This window comes from Phyllostomus hastatus, unplaced genomic scaffold, assembly GCF_019186645.2.
Source record: "Phyllostomus hastatus isolate PE091 unplaced genomic scaffold, TTU_PhHast_1.1 phas_scaffold_1674, whole genome shotgun sequence".
Classification (NCBI taxonomy): Eukaryota; Metazoa; Chordata; class Mammalia; order Chiroptera; family Phyllostomidae; genus Phyllostomus; species Phyllostomus hastatus.
This window is the reverse complement of record NW_025334011.1, coordinates 14,503,612-14,517,886: the sequence shown is the minus strand read 5'-3', so window position 1 is coordinate 14,517,886 and position 14,275 is coordinate 14,503,612. Positions and strand designations below refer to the sequence as shown.

Genomic DNA, 14,275 nt, shown 5'->3' with positions numbered 1-14,275 from the left:
CCTTTACACTGGCTGTTTCCTTTGCCTAAAACTCACTCTTTCAATTATCAATGTGACAACTTCCCCACTTCATGTCTTTGCTGAAATATCCTCTCAGTAAAACCCACCATTTCAATTGCAGCCTACCCTGCTCCTCATAGTACTTCTGATTGCTCTCACCCTGAAGTTCCTTTTCACTTTATATATACCATATGATTTTTGTTTTCCTTATTTTTTACACAATTAAAAAATTTTCAACCAACTAGATTTCCATTAGATTTAAAGTTCATGCCTATATTTCAGCACCTGGAACAGTGCCTGGCAAATAATTATTTTGCATACATGAATACTTTTCAGACATTCTTTCTACATTAACATATGGAGTGTGGTTCTTCCCTTGTACTATTAGTGATGGATTTTCATGCCTTATAAAATTCTCTATGTTTTTAGTTATAATAATATTTTATTATAATCCTTTCAAGAGATGGATCATGTCTGTTGTATCTTTCCATAACAGCACATTAAAAATTTGTTGAATTTCAATATGATTCTACTTAAAGCAATTACTCACATGCACATACACATATATAAATATATAGCCATATACCTGTCTTTATGTTTTTGTCTCTCTCTTTCTACATCTCCATCTTTATCTCTAATTTTCCTGTGGGGAGATAGAAAGGAATCTAGACCAATAATAAAGAAACTTGAATAATAACCTACATAGTCTTACATGACCTAGACCCTGATTACCTCTTTGACCTCAAGCTCTACCACTCTCTTCCTCTCTCTCTGCAACAACAATACTGACTGTGTTGCCCTTCCTAGAGCAGGTCTGGAATAGCCCACCCTGCACCTTACCTTGGCATTGGCTGTTTCCTCTTCCTGGAACATTCTTAACCTACGTATCTCCATGCCAACTCCCTCATTTTCTTTAAATCATTGCTCAAATACCAACTTCTCTGTGAAAAGAAGCTAAAGAACTTACTATTTTGGAGTAAACAGGGAGAGGTTGATTCAAAAATTATGATTTTAAAGTGAGAATAAACCACTATAATTGCAAAGAATTTCTAATGGGACATATTCAGCAATGATGTGGAGGCAGAAATGCCACGATTTGGCAGTAGACTAAGAACATAATAAATTACCCTGAGAATGACTTTACAGGAACAAATGAGGAGATGCTGGCTCTGGCAATGGTAGAGAATTGGACAGTCAGATGGTTTGAGTTGTAAGATAAGAAATTGTACCTCTGCAGCAATGTGATAGCTAGCATGTTTTAGCTCTCTAGTAAAAAACAAATGAGTAAAATATGTGTTCACTTTGTAATTCCCTTGCTAGAGTTTCTGCATTAATGTCTTTGCTAATGGAAAAAACATGACAGGAACTCTAGCTCTTTTTCAATGATTACTATTTCTCCCCACTTATAAAAATGTGTCTTGAATTATCCTGCCCAGGCCCAGACACATACGTATTAGGTATTTCTGAAGTTTGGTAAGTAATTTTTGGTTAATAAAAAGGCTAACAAATGTATGCTTTAGGTTATATGTATTTTATGTGAATATGTGATTTTAGAGAACTTTAATAGTCTTTGGGAAACACTCTCAGAATTGTCAGACATTTATATTAGCAGCTTACTAATCTCTGTAATTTTATACATTCACAATTTGACGTAAGAATATATAAAGACACTTAGAGATGTTTAAGAGTTAATTAAGAAAATAGTTACAAACAGAAAAATAGTGTTTAGAGTAGGAAGTAGCTATGTATTCTGAAAAAATAGTTTTCTCTTCAAATCTATCAAAAAAACATTTTAGAAAACTGAGGAACAGTTTTTTACTATTTAAAATGGTAGCAAGTATTCTTTTAAAAATGACAAGATGATGTTTTGACATACCAAATTATACCTTAAATGTCACAGGCTACACAGTGTTGCTAAAGAATCACAATTCAATAAAGTAGATACATTTCTTAAAGAAAATAACAAAAGAGGAAAAAATATAAAGGCATAGTATTTAATTGAATCATGTTAATAAAAACCCAGCTTCAAAATATCCAGATCCTGGTAAAGCATGACTAAAGGAACCATTTGGACATATAGCCAAAATTAGAAACGTCAATGTGAACTTTTAGGAGAGAGAACAGATTGCTTTCCTAGAATATCAGGTATGTTAGTTAATATGTCTATTTTAGTCATATATTTATCTAAAAGCTGATATTACTGTATTTGGTATAATCTCTGTAATATGAAGAAAAGACATATCTTGTGAAAATATCACTATTAATGGAACTTTAGAAATAGTATAGATTATTTAAAGTAAATATTATTTAGGATTAGATGTATATAATCTCTATGATTTGTCTATCCTTGAGTATTCCAAATTGAGATTTATTTTGAGTGCCATTTATAGGTTTTAGAGATAATATAAATATGATTAATTCAAATGTAGATGTATTTGGATGACAAATTAATCCAGACTTTACTTTCAATTCAGTTTTGACTTTCTTTATTCTTCATACTTCTATTTTTGTAACCGGTATGTGCTTTTTATCATGCTTACAACAATGTGGAAAAAACACTGTCCTGTTTGATGGTCTTGTCCACTTTACACAGTCAGTCTCTGGAGTGGGGACGTGACCCTGACTGGCAGCCCCCATGCAGGTGTTACTGTTCTTTGTGAGGAGGATCTGGGAAACTTTACTGCTTATGTGGGTTTTCCTTAAAACAGTTGCACATTTTGTCTTTTGATGTAAAACACAGCATTTCATTATATGCTCTAAAATAAAAGATGCTCTAAAAGAAGAAGAGGTCAAGTATACTTGGCAAATGTTTCTACTTGTGGAGTCGCAGTGAACATTACTTATTAGAGACTCTGAGATATACAACAAAGGAATGCATTTAAAACTGAGCATTTCCCCATCTTGCTTAATTTCATTATGTCCTTTGACACATAACACCTATATGAACATTTTCAATTAGTAATATAGATTCCATAATGAGTGCCTTAAAGAATACATACCAAAAAATCCCATAACATTGCAGAAGTATTAGTTTATTTATATGTAGTGCAGTTGTGTGCATGTATGTGTATGATGTGAGTATGCAAGGTAAACTGTAAGAAAACAGGAGAGTGACAAACACAAAATTTAGGACTATAGTTACCTCTGAGAGGGAAGGAAAGAGGATGGGATCAAAGAATAAGCAGGGCATAAAGGGAACTTTTAAGTAACAGTAATATTCTTTTTCTTAAACTGAGTGGTGGGTAAATGGGTATGGCTATTTATTTCATCTATATATAAAATCATCATGAGGAGACACACACAGATGATCTAATGGTTTGAGGTCCAGAAGATGAAGAGGATCCAGCAGAGGAGACTGGAAATGACCTAGCAAGGAAGTACGATCAGGATCATTGAATGGGCACATTGTATTTCAAGAAGGAAAGAAAAAAGAGTGGTCAGTTCCTTTAGGTGCTACTGATTAGTCTTGTAAGATGGGGAATGAGAATTGCCCACTGAATTTGGCAGTGTTAAGGAAACCAGTTTTGGGGCAGTTGTGAGTGATAAAAAGCCCAACTGTGATTCCAGGGAGGGACTGGAGAAGATAAAATAGAGAAAGCAAGTAGAAATCATTCTTTGGGTGTCTCCATGTGTCAAACAACAATAAAAACAAAGGAAATCATTCTTTGGACAAGTTTTACAGTGAAGGGAAGGAGACAATTGGGGTTCTGGAGATAGTTGTAGATCAAGTGGCATTCCTGTTTTAATGAGAAAAGTTACATGTTTGCATGAGGAGTAGCCACATAGAGACAGAAAATGATGGTGCAGGAGATGAATGAATGTTGTCATTAGTGAAGTCCTTAAATAGACAAAAGAAGATGGGATCCAATGAATAATTGGAAGGGTTGAACTTAGATTGGAACACATCCAGTTCATATGTTATGACAGGGGAGACAGAGGTACCAGGACTTCTCTTCCATAAATATCAGATGAAAACCTGTGTGGTTAGGGAAAAAATTAGAACTTGGGACATTTCCAAGAATGTGTAATTTTGGCTGTTTCTCTCATTTTCCTATTGTTCAGGACTTCATACTAGATTTGGACAGTAGCTCAGTGTAGTTGAGATTCAGAGTTGTGTTTTTTTTAAGAGTTGGGTACTTTTTTTTCATTTCTCAATAACTTTCATTTTTGTAATGATTTTTATTGTTGTTCTATTGCAGTTGTCCCAGTTTTCCCCTTTTCTCCTCCTCTGCCCATCCCATGCCCTGCTCCCACAGTCAATTCCCACACTCTTATCAATGTCCATGGGTCATTCATACATATTCTTTGACTAATCTGTCCCCCTTCTTTCTATTATTATGCCCCTCCACCCTCCCCTATGGTCACTGTCAGTCTGTTCCATGTTTCCATGCCTATGGATCTATTTTTTTCATTAGTTTGTTTTGTTCATTAGATTCCTTTTATAGGTGAGATCATATGGTATTTGTCTTTCACTGACTGGCTGGTTTCACTTAGCATAATATTCTCCAATTGCACCCATGTTTTCACAAAAGGTAGGAATTCCTTCTTTCTTTCTGCTGTGTAGTATTTCATTGAGTAAATGTATCACAGTGTTTTGATCCGCTCCTTTACTGATGGGACCTTAGGCTGTTTGTAGCACTTGGCTATTGTAAATAGTGCTGTTATGAGCATAGTGGTGCATAAGTTCTTTTGAATTGGTGATTTGGGATTCTTAGGGTATAATCAAAGCAGTGGAATTGCCAGGTCAAAAGGCAGTTCCATTTTTAGTGTTTTGAGGAAATTCCATACTGTTTTCCAGAGTGGCTGCACCAGTCTGCATTCCCACCAACAGTGTACTAAGTTTCCCTTTTCTCCACATCCTCGCCAGCACTTGCTGTTTGTTAATTTATTAATGATGGCCATTCTGACAGGTGTCAGGTGATATCTCATTGTGGTTTTAATTTGCATCTCATTGATGGCTAGTGATGTTGAGCATCTTTTCATATGTCTCTGGGCCCTCTGTGTATCCTCCTTGGAGAAGTGTCTGTTCAGGTCCTTTGCCCATTTTTTAATTGGATTGTTTGTCTTCCTGGTGTTGAGTTGTATGAGTTATTTACACTTTTGGTGATCAAACCTTTGTCTGATGTATCATTGACAAATATGTTCTGCCATATGGTTGGTTCCTTTTTCTTCTTGTTGATGGCTTCTTTAGTTGTGCAGAAACCTTTTAACTTGATGAAGTCCCATTCATTTATTTTTCCTTTATTTCCCCTGCCCTAAGAGAGATATTGGCAAAATATTGATACATGGGATATCTGAAATTTTCCTGCCTGTGTTTTCCTCTAGGACTTTTATGGCATCATGACTTATATTTAAGTCTTTTATCCATCATCAGTTTATTCTGGTGTACAGTATAAGATACTAAAGGGACTGCTATAAAAAGGAAAAAAAGACAGAGAGAGAAGAGAGAGAGAGTGTGAAAGAGAAGAACACAGGTGTAGAAAATATGGCAATAAATAAGCACCTATCAATAATAATGTTAAGTGTAAATGGGTTAAATGCTCCAATCAAAAAACATAGGTTAGTTGAATGGATAAGAAAACATAACCTGCATACATGCTTTCTACAGGAGACCCACCTCAGAACAAAAGATCTATATAGATTGAAAGTGAAGGGATGGAAAAAAATATTCCAAGCAAACAGACATGAAAAGAAAACTGGGGTAGCAATACTTATATCAGACAAAATAGGCTTCAAAACAAAACCATAAGAAGGGACAAAGGTCAGTACATAATATTTAAGGGAGTGGTCAAAAAAAGAGGATATAACACTGGTAAACATATATGCACCCAACATAGGAACACCTAAGTATATAAAGAAAATCTTGGAGGACTTCAAGAAAGATATTGATAATAACACAGTCATTGTAGGGGATTTTAACACCCCACTGTCACAGTGGATAGATCTTTTAAACAGAGAATCAACAAGAATATTATGGCACTGAACAACACCACTCTAGATCAAAGGGACTTAACAGAAACTTTCATTCCAATGAAGGAAAATATACATTCTTTTCAAAAGCACATGGAACATTTTCAAAGGTGTAGACCTCATGGTAGGATACAAAAAAGGCCTCAACAAGTTCAAGACAATTGAAATCGTATCAAGCATGTGCTCCACTCACAATGGATTGAAACTGCAAATGAAGCTCATGGAAAAAAAATAAATGTTTCAATACATGGAGACTGAATAACATGTTATTAAATAATGAATGGGTCAACAATGAGATCAAGGAAAAAATCAAAAACTATCAGAAAACAAGTGAAAATGATCACACAACATCTCAAAACCTATTGGCCACAGCGAAGGCAGCACTGAGAGCGAAGTTCATAGCAATACAGGTCCACCTAAAGAAGACAGAAAAAATCACAAATAAACAACCTAACCTTACATATACAAGAACTAGAAGAACAACAACAAACAAAGCCCATAGTGAGTACAAGGAAGGAAATAATCAAGATAAGAGCAGAATTAAATGACACGGAGACTAAAAGAAAAATTCAAAGGATCAATAAATCTAGGAGCTTGTTCTTTGAAAACATAAACAAAACCAACAAACCTTTAACAAGACTCATCAACAAAAAAAGAGAGAGGACCCAAATAAATAAAATCAGAAATGAAAGAGAAGTTACAACCACTACCACAGAAATACAAAGAATTATAAGAAATTACTATGAACAACTATATGCCAAAAATTGGACAAGGGCAAATTGGGCAAATTTCTAGAAACATGCAATCTTTCAAAACTGAGTGAAGAAGAATCAGAAAGCTTGAATAGACTTATTACAACTAGTAAAACTGAAGCAGTAATCAAAAAATTCCTGGCACACAAAAGCCCTGGACAAGATGGCTTCACATGTGAATTTTACCAAACATTTAAGAAAGAACTACCAGCTTTCTCAAATTATCGCCAAAAATTCAAGAAGAAGGAAGACTCCCAAACTTTTTATGAGGGCAGTATCATCCTAATTCCAAAACTAGGTAAAGACACAGCAAAGGCAGAAAACTACACACCAATATCTCTGATGACCAGAGATGCCAAAATCTTCAACAAAATATTGGCAATCTGGATTCAGCAATACATTAAAAAGATCACACACCATGATGCAGTGGGATTCATCCCAGGAATGCAAAGATGGTACAATATTTGCAAATCAATAAACATAATACACCACATAAACAAAATGAAGGACAAAAATCACATGATCATATCAATAGTTACTGAAAAAGCATTTGATAAAATCCAGCATCCTTGCATGATAAAAACATTCAGCAAGATGGGAATAGAGGGAGCATACCTCACAAATAAAAGCCATGTATGAGAAACCTACAGCCAACAACATACTCAATGGGCAAAAACAAAAAGCTTTCCCTTTAAGATCAGGAACAAGACAAGGGTGGCTGCTTTCACCACTCTTATTCAACATTGTACTGTGAGTTCTAGCCACAGCGATCAGACAAGAAAAAGAAATAAAAGACATCCAAATTGAAAAGGAGGAAGTAAAATTGTCATTATTCACAGAAGACATGTTAGTGTATATAGAAAACCCTATAGTCTCCACCAAATACTACTCGACCTAATAAGTGAATTTATCAAAAACAGAGGTATACAAAGTCAAAATTGAGAAGTCAATGGCATTTTTGTGTAACAACAATGAAATATCAGAAACAGAAACTAGGAAACATTCCCATTTACTATGGCAACAAGAAAAATAATGTACCTAGGAATAAATTTAACCAAGGAGATAAAATACCTGTATGTAGAAAACTATAGAAGACTGAAGAAAGAAATTAAGGAGGACATGAATAAATGGAAGCATATACCATGTTCATGAATTGGAAGAATTAACATAATTAAAATGTCATACTGCCCAAATCAATCTATAGATTCAGTGCAATTCTTATTAATGGAATACTAATGGAATATTTCACAGATCGAAAACAAATATTTCAAAAATTTATATGGAACCAAAAAAGACCCCAAACAGCCTCAGTAATCTTGAGAAAGAAGAACAAAGTAGGAAGTATCACAATACCTGATATTAAACTATACTACAAGGCCACTGTAATCGAAACAGTCTGGTACTGGCATAAGAACAAATACATATATCAATGGAACAGAACAGAGAACCAAGATATAAACCCAAGTCTCTATGGTCAATTAATATTTGACAAAGGGGGCAGGAGTACACAATGAGGTAAAAATAGCCTATTCAACAAATGGTGTCTAGAGAACTGGACTGGTACATGCAGAAATGAGGCCAAGAGATCTTATGAGTAAACTGCAAAATTCTGATAATTGGTGGTGACTTCCTAGTCTTTGTGATAAGTATTCCATATTGTACAGTAACCTGACTTCATGTCTGTCCTCCAAACAGTTGTACATTCTGTGGCAAAATGATTGTCTCTGATCGAATAGTGACTACAGATGAGGTCAAGTCCTATTCAGTCCAAACTTAAACCTGGTTGAACCCAGGACCCTTCTGAGGCTGTCACTGTACTAGTCACTCAATCACTTAAGCTATTTCTGGTGTTCTGAAGCAAATTGAAAAAAAATGACAGTTGCATAGTTATTCTGATCTATGTAGACAGACAGTACAGATCTTTAAGACTAAAACAATTGATCTGTGATATGAGCTTAGACAGAATTTTAACTAAAAAAATGAAGCTAAAAATAAATTAAACACATGTTCAGGTTTTGAGGAAGCTCTTAACAACACTGAGTGGTGCTGGAATTTTTTTCCTTCACCTAGTTAACCTTTTGCCATTTTATTTCACCTTCTTGTCTTACTCTTTTTAAATAGAATGTTGAAAGTGTAAGTTGAATGCTGAACTTTATAGCAACTGAACAATTTTAAGGTAATGTTTAAATGGCATTTCACCTTGAAAATCTTGGCTTTGAGGAAATGGCTCATTTATCTTAAGTGCCTTCTCAGTTCTTCACTAGGAAGATATATTTTATTTCTGAACCTTTGTATTTGAAAGAAATAAGCCCATGATTCAATGCTAGAAAAAAATCTTATGGTGACATCATAAAAACATTAAGAGATGGAGTCTGCATTCAGAGTTCTGAACTTTGGGGAGAAGGAAGGAGGAAAACAGAAAGAAGGGGATGAGATTATGTCTCATTAACACTGTTATCAAAATTAGGGTAAAAATACTTAAATCTCCAATTCAAAAGAATAAAGCTATATGAATCAAGGAAGCCTCCCATGCTCTCCATGAGTTCCCAATGTAAAATAAGTAAACTAACCAAAAATAAAAATTTAAAGAGGTAATGCATAATTTTGAATATTTAAAAAGTAAAAAAAAAGGTAGCCACCAAAAATATGGTGGCACTAGGATTAGATAGGTGTCAGGATCAGGATTAGCTGTAAGTACCAACTAGCATAAAAAGAGTAGCTTTAAAAAGCTAAACTTTCCTTCTTCCATAAAACAGTACTATGGTAGTGAATAGTTCAAAGCTAAATTGTACTTAAAAGTTACAAAGATGCTGGATGAGCCATTTTCTCTATCCTTCCAACCACTACACCTTTATCCCTGGAAGTGGACATGAAGTAATGAGGAAAGGGGAGGAACACTATAATTCTCTTTAACCTCATCAGTCAGAATTTAATTACATGGTCACTTTTAGCTTCAAAGGAGACTGGGAAATAGTCTTTTATATGGGTGGCCGTGAGCCCAAAAGAAAAACTGGGAGAAGGAAATTATGCTTATTGTGAGATCTTATCATTACCATGCATACGATTTTTATTTTCTTCTAGTTGCTGACTTGTATTATCTGCATTTCTTTTTTTTTTTTTGTATATGTGTTCCTTGGTACTTACAAATAATAAAATAATTTTATGTTTTTAACTTTTTCAATGTTTATTTTTTATTATTTATGTTATTATAGCTCCTGCTTTTTTTCCCTTTCCCTGTCTCCACCCAGCCCTACCCACTCCCCTCCCTCAGTCAATTCCTGTAACATTGTCAATGTCCATGGGCCATGCATAAATGTTCTTTGGTTAATCCCTTTACTATCTTTCATTTTGTTCCCCACCTTTACTTTATGGTAGCTGTCAGTCTTCTGCCACGTTAAATTCCACATATAAGTGAGATCATGTGGTATTTCTCTTTCACTGACTGGCTTAATTCACTTAGCATGATATTCTCCAGGTCCGTCCTTGCTGTCACAAAATGTAAGAGTTTCTTCTTTTTCACTACTGCGTAGTATTTCACTATGTAAATGTATTTTCTCCATTTCTTCAATGCATATAAATTATCTTTATAAGAGAAAATGGAAGAAAAGAAAAGAGAAGAGAAGAGATAAGAAAGAAAAGGAAAATGGACTTCTGTCTTTGACTCTACCTAGTCATGACTTTCGGGGAGAGACTAAGGTTGCTGAAGTACGGATTTTGCAACTCACAATACAGACTTCATTGGATGGAAAACTGCTAATCATTATTAATTATAACCTTTATTTACCTCTTGTTTCTTTCACCTTCTTGGAAAGTAATTATATAATAAATAAATATGTTTCAGACAGGAAAGCCCTGACTTTATTGATGAGGCTATTAGGTAACTATTAAGAGGGACTCTCCTAATATGGATTTTCTTATAAGGGTTTTTCTAGTGACAGCTCAATTGTTTTTAGTGTGCAGTTATTTTAGTGGTTCAAAACCTTTGGAAGTTATTTTAAGCCATAGTGTAGGCACACTAATTATAGTGTGCTAAAACTGGGGGAAAAAACCCTATAGTTTTTCCCCTTATTATTCCTTTTGCTCTGAGTCCTTTCTAAAGAAACATAGTATTGATACAAATTGCTAATATCAGCATATAAAAAATGCTTAGAATTTATTTGAAGTCAGAAGGAGAAAGGAGAATGAAACCTTTGCTGTCCTTGATACACTAGTGATAAAGGAAATACTGAAACAAAATTTTTCTTCCAAGTGCTTTTTCTTAAATAAAACAAGGTAAATACCTACTGAAATTTCTGCCTATCTAGAAATTAGAGATGTCTGAAATAGGAAAAGTTGCTAAAGAAGTTTGTTTAAGGAAGTTTCATATTTAACTGGAAATTCTATATGGACTAGGGCTAGGACCGACATTTGACAAGTGGTGCTTATCATCATCTGTATTTATGTCTCTTTACATTTTACATGTCTAATTTTTTTGTAATCTCTGACAGATGGCAATTGTATAGAATAATGACAGGAATTTTAAAAGTGTTAAGAAGACATATTCATAGAAGCCATTTACAAATTAAGTTCATAGATATTATGGAGCATGAAATGAGGCACAAAGTCTTCAAAGAATATAAGGATTCCACACTAGAATGGCTGTTTGAATCCATCTTGATCAGCCCCTGCAATTCCACCTCTGTCTGTTCTCTTCCCTCTTCACCATTTTAACTTTTCATTGCCTTTCTTAACTTAAACTTCAAGTTCCCAGGGAAGACTTTCTTAAACTTTTTCTTAAACTCCCTTCAGTCACTTTTTCTTTCCTCACTTGACCCATGTTACACTTCTCTAAGAACTTAATATACACATGGTGACACTTGAAAATAGTGAAAAAAGGAGTCTTCAGTGAATGCTATTGAGACAAGGACTTGTTAAATCCCAAAGAAAATAAAAACAGATCCTTGCCTCACACCACACACACACACAGAAGTTTTAGATAAACTGGAGATATAAATATGAAAATAGGAAATTAAACTATTAGGAGAAAATATAGAAAAGTACCTCTGTGACTTTGAAAAGACTTTTTGACTAGTACACAAAAAGCAAAATCATAAAGGCAAATTTTGATCATCAAAATTTGGAATTTCTTTGTGAAGAAATACATATACACAAAGAAAAGTGTATCAATGGAAAATTTATGGAAGAGAAAACCCAAATGGTCAATACACTCATATAGAGATGCTCAATCTTAAGTATAATTAAGGAAATGCAAATTAAAATGGAGATATCATTTTATATCCATAAGCTGTGGGGGCATGTGGAAATCAAAACCAAAGCTCTTGTATGCATATATATATATCAACTTTGAAATGTGAACTGGCAGCATTTATACAAATTAAAAATACATATAAATATATTTTCACATGTGTAATAATGTACAACCCAAAAATAGTTTTTCTAAATATATACTTTACAGACTCACATTTGTTTACAAGTAGACACGTTTAGGATGTTTATAGTGAAAATTTGTGGGAGAGGTCCTAAATAGCCACCAATTTGGAAAATAAATATATGTTAATTTTAGAAACTTTGTAAATGAAAGAAAGGCAAAAGCATAAATATTTGTTTTGTGAAATTCAAGGTAGATTTTCAAAATGGTCATGTATAATACACATGCTGTGTGTACCCCAAATTATCATGACTCAGTTATTTTAATTAGTTTTCCTATAAACCCCTGTAGTAGAGATTTTGTCAACCAAATACTCACATTTCTTTACATTTCCCAATGCACTGCAGTAAGTTTGAGAGCCATAAGAGTAATCTTACAATGAAATGTGCAAAATGATTTGGAAAATGGATTAAGAACAAGTATATTACCCCTCTCTTTCACATTGGACTTTTTAAGAGTGATATACAGACTTTAATTCACTGGGATTTCAGCATTTATTTGTTCCTGCATTTAGTCTTTTTAAACATTCCCTCCAAATTAATATACATTCCTCAAAGTTGTTGAGATAAATTATCATTTATCACTCACTATAATCCATGTGGGTTCTTCCTATGTCCCCAAAGTATTCAAATTTATTCTCTAATTTTAATGTAATTTTAATGCTTTTATATTTAGAAAAGTTAGTAATTAAAGATAAATATAATGATAATAAAAATGACCCATAACTTGTTGATAATTTCATTTATCTTGTCTTGCTAAATACATATTTGTTCTTCAAATCACTAAAAAAACCTTCCATTTAATAACTATTTAGGTTACTACTATGTGAATGGGCCAAAAGTGCATTGAACACATCTCCAATTATTGGACATTTATGTGACTTCTCATATTTGTCGTTACAATTAGTACTATGAAAGATATCCTTGAATCAAAAACACTATTCAAACAGAAAAGAGGATGGTGAATTTCTTCTATAAAAACTACCTCTTGCTTATCGACTTTTCTTCACCATCTCTAGCTTTTTTGGTGGCAATATTTGTTTTTATTCTCTCACATGCTATTTAAGATATATCACTTAAAATGCACCACTTGTTGTCTGCTATGAGTACATTATATGTAAACAAAAGTTATTCCTAACTCACTCCTTTCTCATCCTCAAATTTCAGGTTAAACACTAGCTTGAAAGGACAATTTTTTGTGTTTGGACTCTGAGCTCTTTCCTTAAACTGTAAGCCAAAACATTACAGACTTTTTTGACTATGCTTTATCTGCTTATGGCCAAGGCTCTTACAGCATTCAGTAGGAAGACTATCCACACTTACGAAAAGACTAGAGCAGTAAACCAAGACATTTCACATGAAAGGATGAAAATGAAAGTATCATAATGAGCTTATTTTACTGGCTTTGTAACAAATGATAGACAATTTAACCTATCCAATCAATGAAAAACGAAGTTTTTCTGTTTTGATATTAATGATATTTATTATTCAATACAGTAAATTTATAGATAAAAGACTTCCTTAATTTCCTTTTCTGTTTTTTATAATTAAAATAGTTTATCACACTTGATAAAAATTATCATTTATACGTACAAAGAATGAAATCACAATGAGTACAAAAACCTTCCTTTGTGGAATTGCAACTTAAGAGAGAACCATAGTTTCTGGCAGATTTATAAAAAAATTATTGACAGAGAGCCCTTTCACAAAAAGAGAGGTTTAGGTGTGTTTATTGTTGAATCATAGGTGCCTTTGTTCAAGCAGCAGTGAAGAGCTGGACTTTGAGGGTTCCTTGGTATGGGGTCTACTTAAACACAATTGCAGCAAAAGCCCTGTGCCCTGCCTTTGTCCTCTCTGGCCTGACTTCAGCATTGCTCACTGAATGCCTCTCCCTTTTATGTAACCCAGCACCATTCTATTCTAGCCAAGTTTATCTCTGCACTACTCAGATAAGCCCCATGCTGCTCTTTGTAAATGTCACTCTTAGAAGATAGTCTTAAGGTGTTTTCTGAAAGAATTATTTTTTTAAGTGTTCACTGACTGAATTCACCCTAAAGGATAGTTTGGGTAGTGGGCTTTTTTGTTGTTTGTTTTTTATGTTGTTTTATTTTACCTTTAGCCCTTTA

At 33.8% G+C, this 14,275-nt stretch overlaps 1 protein-coding gene across 1 annotated transcript in view; it reads left to right on the top strand.

The window, feature by feature from the left end:
• The window catches only part of GPR158 (G protein-coupled receptor 158), a 358,403-nt gene that overhangs the window by 258,025 nt on the left and 86,103 nt on the right, over nucleotides 1-14,275 (top strand). The gene's annotated exons all lie outside the window — the stretch shown is intronic.